Below are 11,896 nucleotides of genomic sequence, written 5' to 3'. Positions count from 1 at the left end.
GGAAGGAAGGAAGGAAGGAAGGAAGGAAAAGGGGAAGAGGAAGGAAGAAGGAAGGAGGAAAAAGGAAGGAAGGAGGAAAAAGGAAGGAAGGAGGAAAAAGAAAGGAAGAAAGAAGGAAGGAGTAAGGGAAGCTTAACAAAGACCTCAAAAACTGATGAGATAGTGTAATGTTTGGTCCCAACTTTAGGATGATAATGTGAATCACTCTCCAACCCAATGCTCAATTACAGGGCCCAGGCATTTATCATCATAGACAAGGTAAATGTGCTAGAAGAACACATACTGACTTTGGCTTTGTATGGGAATACAATGGCTAGTAGGAACGGGAGTTACACCAGGAAAGTGAGAGTGCGTATAGAAACAAAAAGATCTGTGAACTAGCTAAGACAGCATGGGAGCAGGTGCTCTGTCAGGAAGAGCAGGCCTGGGAAGCTGAGCACTTAGAGTACTGGGAACACCACGCTCATGGAGCCATGGCAGGTTTCTGACCAGGGAAGGTCTGGATACAAGGGCGTGTTTTCAAACAATTGACTGAGCCGCAGAACACTATAACAGACTCAAGTGGGAAGAAGCTGGAGGCAGGGTAAGTGTACAGGAATTCTTGGAGCAATTTACAATTAAGAAATTAAGATGTTGAAGGGTTCTGGCAAAGGTAGACTCAGTAAATATCAAGATCTCACACATCAAACAATAGTAGATTTAGGCCCCCCTCCCCTACAAGAAGAAGATGGTGAGAGGAAGAAAGACAAGGTTATAAAGAAAGAATATGAGGTAAAAACTGAATGGTCCTTGCTCCTTTTCGGGGTCCTGATTCTTTCCTTCCTGGATCTTCATTTAGATAAGAGACAATGAGACCTGAGAGAATCGTGGGCGTCACTTCGGCCCATTATTTTGAGGTCACTTTTAGACTCACCCTGGTTCCCTGTTCTCCCATTTCTGCATTTTCCCCTCCTGCCCTTTAACTTGCACATCCAACTCATTACCTTCATTAAGGTTGGTAAGTCCTCCATGAGAACTCAGACTACTGTGCCCCATGTTGCTTAATTCTCCTTATTACTTTCCCATTTGGAAACATTGCAATTGATGAGGGTTTCCATTCGTCTTCGCTCTCTGTGCTATTTTAGGGGAAGATGACAGTTTCAAACATCCCATCATTTATCCTCTACTCAGGTTTAAGTTGGATTCCTGCAGCATCTTGATAGGGACCCAGACGTCCCACAATCCCATAATGCTTGCTGAGCTGGTTCATAGTCCAGAAGAACATAGTCTTTAGAAAGACATGTCCTTCCTAAAAGTGGTTATGTGAATCGTCAGGGAACAGACACTGAAAGTGGGGATAATCTGTGACAGCTTGGTAGTTGGTTTATGCCCCTGCCCTAGTGAAACTCCTTTGCTTGAAGTTCTCTGTGTAGAGTGCCTCTGAGGTGAGGCAGGGTGAGTATTAACATTTCAAAAGGTTCTTATACTTGATGACAGGAGGTGAAGAGTCTAGTTGGAAGATTCCTTCATGAATGGCTAAGTTACTGCAGGTCATTAGTGTAGAGGCTGAAACTCAGAAATACGATGGGAGCTATTGGGATACACATACAAAGACCATCTCAGTGCCAGAAACTAATCTACAAAGCTTCCTTTTAAAGCACACGTTGGTCTATACATCACAAATATGGCATCCCGCATATCAAATATCCTAAACAGAAACAAGGATCCACATAGGCGAAAATAAAGTAGCAGAAGTCGCCGTGACTGGCACGCCTTTGTCGCACCACGGGAGCCGGTGTCATGTGCTCTGCTTTCCCTGGTCTCTCCAGGCCACATAAAAATTGCTTGAGTCAGTGTAGCATGTTCCCTCACTCCTTATTCTCTGTTTTCGTTTTCTACAAGAGAAAACTAACTGGAGCTGAAAGGAAAACTTTTTCCCCCAGTGTATCTAAGACATGCTAATCACTCCTAAGGATGGCCTTCTGCGAGATCACTGAAATGGGAAGAAAGAGGGAAGAGCAACATTTCACACAACAAAACCAGTTATGGATCCTATCTGAAGCCAAGAAACGTGGGACTTCCTGTAGTGAAATCATAAAATGGGATTGGAAAGTACAATGTTTAAAAGACCTAATGTGAGACATGCTTTTAAGAAAGGAAAGACCTCTGAACTTGAACATGGAATCTGATTCTGACTTTGCTACCAAATTGACCTTATGGGCCTCCATATTCTGTAGAAGGGAGCTGGTTTTGAGAAGTCAGAGGCCATCTCCAGCGCTAACATTTGGGAGTTGTAAGGAGAGTTTGCATCCAAGGGACTGTGAATGGGGACTGCAGGAAACATGGGAGAAAGGGCAGTGTTTAGGGGAAGCTAATGGGAAACACATGGCGCCGATGATTAGAAGCAGGAAGAAAGGGAGTGGGGTCAGGCTCAGGGGCTACCCGGGAAGCCTTCGGGTCTCCAGAGAGTCACTTTCCAAACTCACAACAGAGCACAGGCACAGAACATTGGACACCCATAACTTACATTTTCATTGCTCTTTAGAGAGGAGCCATTTATAATCATCTCTGTTGACTTTCAAATGCTCCCCTGAAATAAACAGATTCACTGTTGTGTTTACGAATGAGGTAACTGAGGTTCTGGGAAGGTAAGAGACTTCCTGAGATTTATTGTTTCTGAGCTGAGTTGGACAAGGCCCAAAGTTTACTGGGTCCCAATCACGGGTCTATTTCAACCCAGTTCACCATAGCAACCACTTGTATTTGTACAGGACTTTTTTTTTTTTAATGTGTTCAGAAAGCACTACCAAATTTTATCTTGTAGAATCCCTGTCGATGAGGATGCTAAGGGCTCATTCCCCAGCTTTAGGTATGAAGAAACCAAAGCCCAGTGAAATTAAGCAAGTTCCCCTGCATTTCCTAGTAAAGCAGCAATACTCATGGTGTCCAAGCATTCCATGCCCAATGGCAAAGTCAATGTTATCTCAGAGTGTCTTAACACGGATCCAGTTTCCTTTAATAACTGGATACAAGATAAGCTATCACAAGAGCAGAGGCTGATGACCCTGATACTGTCTGTCAAGTATCTGCCCCGAGAGAGAACATGGCTCTGTTCAATTGTGATTCTATCTCCCCTAAAGACACAAGAAACACACTTACTAAAAATATGACAGGGATCTTGTACCATGTCATCTCTTGGAGTCAAGTCCCTCTGCCAAGCCTCAAGGACACCACTAAGTTGTGTTTTCTGGTTTACAAACATTGCTCTAACCTTCTGCACCTTGTCCTAGCAATACTAGGCTTCTTCTCTCCTAGTCTTTCTTACAAGTTAGGAGATGGGTGTGGTAAATTAAAGGTGGAGGTAAATTTCATTTGTCTGAAAATGTATGCTATTTCTCACCTCAGAAACACCCTTCTGTGTCAGTGAAAACAAAGGGCACCGAAATGAATGGCATGTTTCCCACGCCTGTGAACTCCTCTTCTCTAAATGCCCTAACCTGTGTTTTGTTCACTCTTTTTTAAGTTACTTTTTTTTCAAATTATAATATAATTATATCATTTCCCACTCTGTTTCCTTCCTCCAACACTACACACACACACACACACACACACACACACACACACACACACAAACCGTCCTTGCTCTCTTTCAAACCCATGGCCTCTTTTCTCATTCATTGCTGTCTCCATTATCCATTAGTTATTCGTGATTTAAAAGACACACTGAGCTCCTGCTCCTCCATCAGTAAATCGATACAGTGAACAACATCCTATATCTTAGAAGATGGGATCTTCAAGATTGCATTGAGGGTTTTAGGTCACAAATATGGAGGGACTCTGGATCAACAGGTCCATTGAATTCTCAAAATGTCTTTGTAGGATCATTCTGTAGAATGTTGTTCGCTCAGCCCAGGGTGCTTTCACGTCACCATCTCAATCTGCTCAAACACTTTAGATAGATAGATAGATAGATAGATAGATAGATAGATAGATAGATAGATAGATAGAGGCAGATAGATAGATGATAGATAGGTAGATAGGTAGATAGATAGATAGATAGATAGATAGATAGATAGATAGATAGATAGATAGATAGATAGATAGATAGATAGATAGATTCAGTAGAATACAAACAAAACTAAACAAAACTAGGCATTTTCCAAGGAGACATTAAACTGTGCCATGTCCCTGGTTCTGCCCTAAGAAACTGACATTGCTATTTATGCATGTGTGAGAAGGTACCTTCTTTGAAACTTTGACAGCACCCATCACAGCAGCAGGAACTCCAGTCATCTATTACACATCTATGGGGAATGATTGCATCACAATATATTCATCTTTTTCTTCAACTCAGGGCTGGTAAGACGTTTGTATGGACTGAGTTGAGGCAGTGAGCCATTTCCCAAAGTTAATAATAGTGGCCAAGTTACTACAGCAGAGAATAGAAGTGGTAAGAAAGTGACACCCCTCTCTTTCCCTGGATGAATGTGAGGGTAACTCTTTTATTTGTCTCAACCAACCCCTGGTCTGACATCCACTCAGTCTTTGCTTCATGGGCAAGTTGTTGACCTCTGCTAGCATGGTTTTAGGGAGGAATGGGCATGGGAACCCAGAAGCCTGCCTCTCACCTTGGCTCTGTGCCCATACCACCCCACCCCTGTTCCTTTCATGGACCACACCACTTGCACACCTGCCTATCACTTACTGCCAGACAGTGGGTTCCGCTGGAAGTGTTTTCCTTAAAGATCACCCTGAAGTGGTTGCCAACACTCATGCTTTCTGGCTAAAATCATTAGCAAATAAAGGGATAATGTCCATGGTACATGGGATGGAGGGAGAAAAGTGCCAAAGTCCTACTTGGAAGGTCTATGTACTTAGTTCAGTCTTATCCCATCTATGGATTCATATGTAACTAGAATAGATCCTTTATAAACCCTGATGTAGAAAATAGTGACTCTAAGAATCCTTACCCAATTTCCTCCAGGGCTTCTATAAGAATCATGTGGGATTAGAAATATGACCATATTTTAGAAGCAAATGATGGAGAGAAACAATTTGTCATCAGAACCTCACTGGGCGTCTTGCCAAATGGCCAAAGCACACCAGAGACCTGGCACTTGGTTCCAGCTTGACTGTCATCTCTATGATCTAAAGTTAGGCCCACAGGTCTACAGTATCCTCCTCTGTCAAACAGGCAGGAAAATAGCCTCCCTACCTTCCTAGCAAGGGTATCATGAAAATATGGGACAGCATGAATGGAGAAAACGTTAACAAGTGTAGAACAAAAGAGCTTGCCTGCCATTCTAGTAAGTCTATCAGGGTTGAAAGCCATTGGTTCCATGGGAGAAATTCATCTTCCAAAAAATGAAGTCCCAAAAAGAGAGTTCATATGTAAATCACCTAGCCTCCATATCTGCATATGTAAATCACCTAGCCTCCACATCTGCATTACTCTACAAGTTGTGTTGCTTGAAACTTGGAGGGCTGGGCCTGGGAATTGAGGGCAGAAGCTAGATATTTATAGGAAAAGAAAACAAAAAGCAAAACCTCACAGCAGAGTGAGTCCCTAGGGCATATATTTTAGCAGCGTTAGATCCAACACAAATAAAACATCTTTCATGGGCATGTGTCACTCTTCCAATTGTTGGATAGAAGGGGTCCATGTTTAAGAAGTTATAAAATGGCTACCACTGGCCATAACTTTAAAATAAAAAGCCTGAAAGATCTACACAATATTGGAAGTTTAAAAGGAGAGATGGTGTTGAGGGAACATAAAATCATAGCAGTACTAACAGCGGCCAGGAACTGCAGATGTTCCAGAGAGGGGAGATCCTGAGAGAACGGAGCGTAGGAAAGCCTGCACGCACACCCTCTTCATGTGGTCCTGAAACATGGGAGCAATTGGAAAGGCAGAAATCAAGGAGCTGTGCGATGGTGATATGTTAGGTCTGGAAGGGAGGTGAGCAGAAAGGCACAACAGTTTTAATGGCAACAACAACAACAACAAAACAAAAAACAAAAACATATCTTGAGAGTGTACTTAGAAAAGACCCCTTCTGACTGAAGGAGCTGAGGGGGTTTGCAGCCCCATGGGGGAAGCAGCAGTGTCAACTGGCCAGACCCCTTGGAGCTCCCAGGGACTGGACCATCAACCCAAAAGTACACATGGAGGGACCCATGGCTCTGGCCGCATATGTGGCAGAGGATGCCCTTGTTGGACATCAATGGGAGGAGCGGCCCTTGGGCCTGGGAGTATTCGGTGCTCCAGTATAGGAGAATGCCAGGACAAGAAGACAAGAGTAGGTGGGTAGGTGGGTGGGGGAGCACCCTTATAGAGGCAGGGGGATGGGGGATGGGCTAGGGGAGTTCCGAAGGGAAGACCTGGAAAGGGGGAAACAATTGAGATGCAAATAAAGAAAATATCCAATACAAAAAACAAAAATTAAAAATAAAACAAAAGACCCCTTCCAGTCCCAGGACTGAGAGAGTGGACATGGACTCGAGCCCTAACCAAGAAACTATCAGTTTTCTCCAGTGGAGTCCCACTGGGCATAGAAACCACACTTCAGGTCATACCCCAGGACCAGGAATAATTGGACAACACAAAATAAAGTCAATAGTAGTCTCGTAGACATTTTGTCTCATTTTACTTTGGGCATTTTTTTATTTTTGTCTTATTGGTCTTTTTCTTATTTGTTTGGATTTTGGTTTTTGTGGGTTCCGGGGGGGGGGCGGATTGTGCACACATGTGTATGCATGCGTGCCTACGTGCCTGCACGTGTATAAGCATACTTGTATTTCTCAGGAGTTGTGTTGTTTAGATTTGGTTTTGCTTTTTCTCATTTTAAAAGAGAGAAAACATAAAGTTGGGTGAATGGCAGAATCTGGGAAGAACTGCGAGAGGAGAAAAACATGATTAACTATACTCAATACATTTTTTTTTCAATTTAAAGAAAAAGAAGAAAAGACTGCCTTCATATTTGCCGCCCTGAGTCAAAAGGCAAAAACTAAAATTTATTTGGGTTCTATAAACTAAATGCAGGATACATAGAAAGCCACTTCAGCCACTCTGGATAACTAAAGGAAAAAAATGATGAATAACCATCCCTTTTTTATAACCCTGAAAATAACTAAGAATTCCTGCTCTGAATGGAATAAAAGCCATACATATTTCCTACAGTTCCTGAAGCCAGCCCTCCCTGATGCCTAGTTACATAGGACTGAGAACCAGACTGTATATTACTAAAAGAATCTGGGAGGACAAAGAAGACAAAGGTTGACCACAGTGGTCACATCCATTAGTGAAGTGATGGAGAGAAAGAAAGTCAGGGTACTGATGTTAAATGTTGTGCCCGTTGTCTTAAAGAGATATTCAGGGCATAACAGTAAATGAAAATTATAAAGCAGTATATGCCATGTGTCCTAATTTTTATAGAAAGAAAAACACTTATTCCATGAACTGCATGCTTGAAGGCTAAGTCTATCCACCCAGAGAGTGTGAGAAGCCTACACTTTCTTAGTAAAGACCTACAACTGTGGCGGATGGAAGTGAAGCAGAGAGTCAATCTGTGTGAGATGCTGGGAGAGGTGGGCACTCTCTGAAAGGAATTAGGCTTGCCAGCTGGGCTTAAATCATCCCCGTATGCTTTCAGAGTTCTCCTGAGAAAACCCAAAGGGAAGAAGGAAGTCTATCCATCCATCACTTCAGCCTTTCTGGTCAAGGCTGTTTGGTCAAGGCTCACAGTTGGCCGCTGCTGAGGATGCTCAGTCGCCACCATTTCAGGATAGGAGAAACTGGCATTTTTAAATCTGTATTACATGCACTTATTTACTTACTGTATGTGTGTCTGAATGTCACAGAGCACATGTGACAGAGGATAACATGCAGAAGTCAGTTCTCAGCTTCCACCACAGGGCTCTCAGGGATCAAACTCAGCTCTTCCGGCTTGGCAGCAAGGACCTTTCTTTACCCGTGGCGCAAGCTTCCTGTCCCATAATCATGGTTTTTTGTATACATATCAGTGACACCAGTAGACTCTACTCTTTGACAATAGCCCTAAAGTAGAAAGAAGATAGGGGTGCTTGAATTTGAATCTCCAAGCCAAGCTAACACTGGGGCACCTAGAAATCTCACTCAGACTCTTATGGATTGAGGACTTTGGATCATAGCAACATGAGACAATGCCAGTGTAATCTGAGTCCATCAGGAGCTGTAGTAGAGAAACAAAAGGAACCTTTAGCTAACATTCATTCCGTCTGATTAATGAATCTGAAGCACTGACTGGAGCTTTAGGAAAATTCAGTGATCCGGCTCAGTTCACTGCCTTGCTTCTCCCTCTGCTCCTGCTTCACATTCAGTCTCTCTTCTCAGAACACCTGCATGCTAAGCAACCTATGTTTGTCATGAATCTTTATCTGCCACACTCTCTCTCTCCAAATATTTAATCACGAAAGCATCATTGGCGCTTTGGAATGTCCTAAAGCCTTTTGTGAAAGTGCTGCTCAAATATCATTTTTTTGAAGATAAGGCAGGTAGAATTTTAAAGTAAATACCTTGCCTCATGTGACTTTGATAGCTCGTAAACAGAGCTTGTGCAAAAGACAGGTTTTTAAATTGTCAACCCAGTCTATCTATAGATTTTTAGTAACTGTACATGTTGGATGTACAATATAAAGGGGTTGAAGAAAACCACAAGGCGTGGTCTCCATGAAGTTGGCTTCAGTTCATGTAAGATGAGCAGAACACACAAAGAAGAATGAGAGGCCAATTGTGACTACTCAAGTGGGATTCATTAATGATTTCAGAGCATGGAAAGATGCGTATGAGTTGCAAAATCTTGATCAGCCCTCTTTGTGAATGGAGACTCCAATAACAGGAAGACAAAGAAAAGAGATGATACAGAAAGCCAGTGGAAACGGGGTAAAATCTAGACCCAGGGGCCCTACAGAGGTCGGGGCCTTCCAAAGAGCAGAAGAAAGGAGTTTGCCTACTGCCCACAGTGAGTCAGTGGGACCAGCAGGTGAAAGGCACCCAGGGAGACTGCTCAGCTCTTGCCATCATGAATCTGTGTTCAATGAAATGTATCTAGTATGAAAACTCTTTGGAGGAGAAAAGGAGAAGGAATGATCAAGGAGGGAATTCAAAACCCAGACAGGAAATAAGAAGTAGTTACAGAAGGGTGCAGAAGTGGGTAGGAGATCTGACGTAATTTAGTTAGGTCAGTTGGAAGCAATCATAGAATGTTTTCTTTTATCAGTAATTGGACAAAGTTTGTGCTGATCAGGTAGATGGACTAGCTCTCTATGTTGTATTCCTTGGTGCTAAGATTTGATAATAGCCATTAGAATCTTCCCAGGGGATTTTGAGAGGCAGTACATCTTGAAGGAATAAGATATTATGTAAAGAAATATATAATGTATGCTTAGCAAGGGATCAAATATGCTGTGTGTGTGTGTGTGTGATCTGATTAATAAATGAACCCTCACTTCTTTCTACTTTTATGACCGTGGATAACTGATCAAGCCTTTCTGTGCCTTAGTTTAGCTTCTTCCCACTGAAATAAAGACAATAGCAGTTATCCTGCTAGATTATCAAAAAGAAGTAAATGAAATGAAAACATCTCACATGGTGTCTAGCACACCAATCCACCAAATCTCCTCCAAATCCACAGTTTGCACCCAAATAATGTTAGTCTTCTTTTCTATTGATAATTACCTGACAAGGAGTAGAACTTTGGGGGAAACTAGGCATAGGGCTACAGAAGTTTGGATTACAGATAACCTCACCTGAAAAAAACAATATGGCTAGAAACTGTCTTTTTGCAACGCTCAACAAAACAAGGGTCTTCAAATCGCAAAGGTGCACTAATGTGGGTGTTCTGTGATGTAGGCAGATGATTTTAAATGGTACACAAAGCAGTGTATATGGCTCATAGCTGATGACCCTCTGTTGTTGCCCACCACTGAGTGTCAAGAGGGTTCTGCAAGAACCCAAGGTGATCACCAGGAGAAAATCCATCTACTAAGACAAAGGCAGTGGAAAGTACCATGTTGGAGAAAGGAAGAAACAAATGAACTGGCTAGACCCCTTGGCTCTTTGAAGAGCTCTTGCCTTACAACAGAGTCACTTTCCTTAGGTGGCCTGACAATAGATGACAATACAATGGCAGCCACTGAGCACACAGGACCCTGGTTTATGCAGTCAAACAAGGAAGGAAAAACTAAGCACAAAGCTTCTGCTTCGCTGTCAGTATCATCCACTCAGCAAGACAATGCCTCCTTTGAATATTTGTTCTTCCTCACTATTTGTTTTTATTCTAAGCAGCCATTAACCTCCTACGAGTCTCCATCTTTTATAATAAAAATAGCCGTGTTAGGAAGGATAACAACACTCTCAGCATGGCACCCTCCCCCTCCCTGCACAGCGTTCTGCATGCCAATGAAGGAATAGAAATGACAAGACACTTCTGTGCAAAATGATAAGGCCACGGGGCAGCAGGAGACAGGTAACTGTTTGGATGAAGCCTTGAGTGCAGCTTTTGAGAAGCCGTCATTGTGAAACCACCCTTCTAAGTCCATAGCTAGAAAGGAAGGGGTGATTAATTAATAAGTATTATGAAATACTCAGTCCCCGATCAGACTCCCGCCTACAGTATACACAAATCACTGCAACCCAGAGAGTTCACAGGGACACATTCTAACCCAGAGGACCAAGATATCATACCTCGGGGAGAATAGCTATTGTGGCCTTGAAAAGGCAGAGTCCTGGAGAATCCTAACCCTGTCTTCTCTGCCATACCCTGCCCTCCACCCCCACCGTCTCATCCTGAATTTGGCTTTGGGAGTCGAGTGAAGTGGCCACGATTCTTGTGCTGTCCTCTTTGCTGACTTAAATGGCAGCTGGACAGCATTTGATCCCCAATACAAGGTCCCATAGGTTCTCAGAACAGCTTAGAAGGAAACATTTGGTGATACAGAGACACAGCCTCCATGATGCATCTGCTGAGTGGACCTTGGGTCATCAAATCTATCCTTCTCGGGGGCAATGCGCAAAGGAAATTCTTGTTAGAAAGCAGAAATCACTATGTATCTGAACTCTTGCCCGGAAGGATGGATTTGATGAGAGAGCAAAGCTCCCTTTTGTTAGCAGCAGGCCTGATAAAGTGTCCCCTTTTCCCCTCCCCTTGCCCCCCACTTCTTTTCCCTACTTCTCTAGCTCTTCTTCAGCTGCCCTTGCTCTCTGGGACAGTTGATCAACTTGTTCCCATTCTCTCAAGCCGTTAGCTGCTCTGAATCATATTCTTCTTAAGATGTATCAAATAGACAGTTCTGGCTCTCATCGTTTGTACCTCACGCACACCTGAGTTCCCATGTGTGCAGCCTTTCTTATGCTGCTATGAGGTTTATAGGACGCAGTGCCAGCAAAGAGTCTGATGGGATGACTGTAAGACAGAGCACATAGTGATGGTTTGTGTATTTATACTCTCATATCACCAATAGCCATATTGAACTATTTTCTTTTCCTTGAATATAATTTCAGCTTGTCTATATACATGGTATTGTTTTCATTTTATTATCTTCTTTTTCTAGGAGGAATATCAAGTCCTTAGTCCTTTTTAAGAACTGTCTTCAACAAATGTTTTCTGCCTTCTCTAGTTCTCTATACAAGTTTTCACTCTATCTCCAGCTCAGAGACTCGGGGCTCTTTAATCTACTTGCATACAAAAAGATTCTATAGGACAGAGGATATGAATGCCTGAAACCCTCATCAAATCAATTATGGTTTTTGTGTCATGTTATCTTAACATCTCTTTAACTGCGTTTGAAGCTTCGAAGGGAGTTAACAAGATTCAAACCAAAATGGTATGGATGAGGTTAAAAGTAATAGAACATGGAAACCCTAAGTCGTGATAAGATC

At 42.7% G+C, this 11,896-nt stretch overlaps 1 protein-coding gene across 1 annotated transcript in view; it reads left to right on the top strand.

Annotated features, from left to right (window-relative positions):
- Slc14a2 (solute carrier family 14 member 2) overlaps positions 1 to 11,896 on the top strand; it is a 443,733-nt gene that overhangs the window by 216,067 nt on the left and 215,770 nt on the right. The window lies entirely within an intron of this gene.

This window comes from Mus caroli, chromosome 18 (assembly GCF_900094665.2).
Source record: "Mus caroli chromosome 18, CAROLI_EIJ_v1.1, whole genome shotgun sequence".
Taxonomy (NCBI): Eukaryota; Metazoa; Chordata; class Mammalia; order Rodentia; family Muridae; genus Mus; species Mus caroli.
This window is presented reverse-complemented; position numbering and strand designations above follow the sequence as displayed.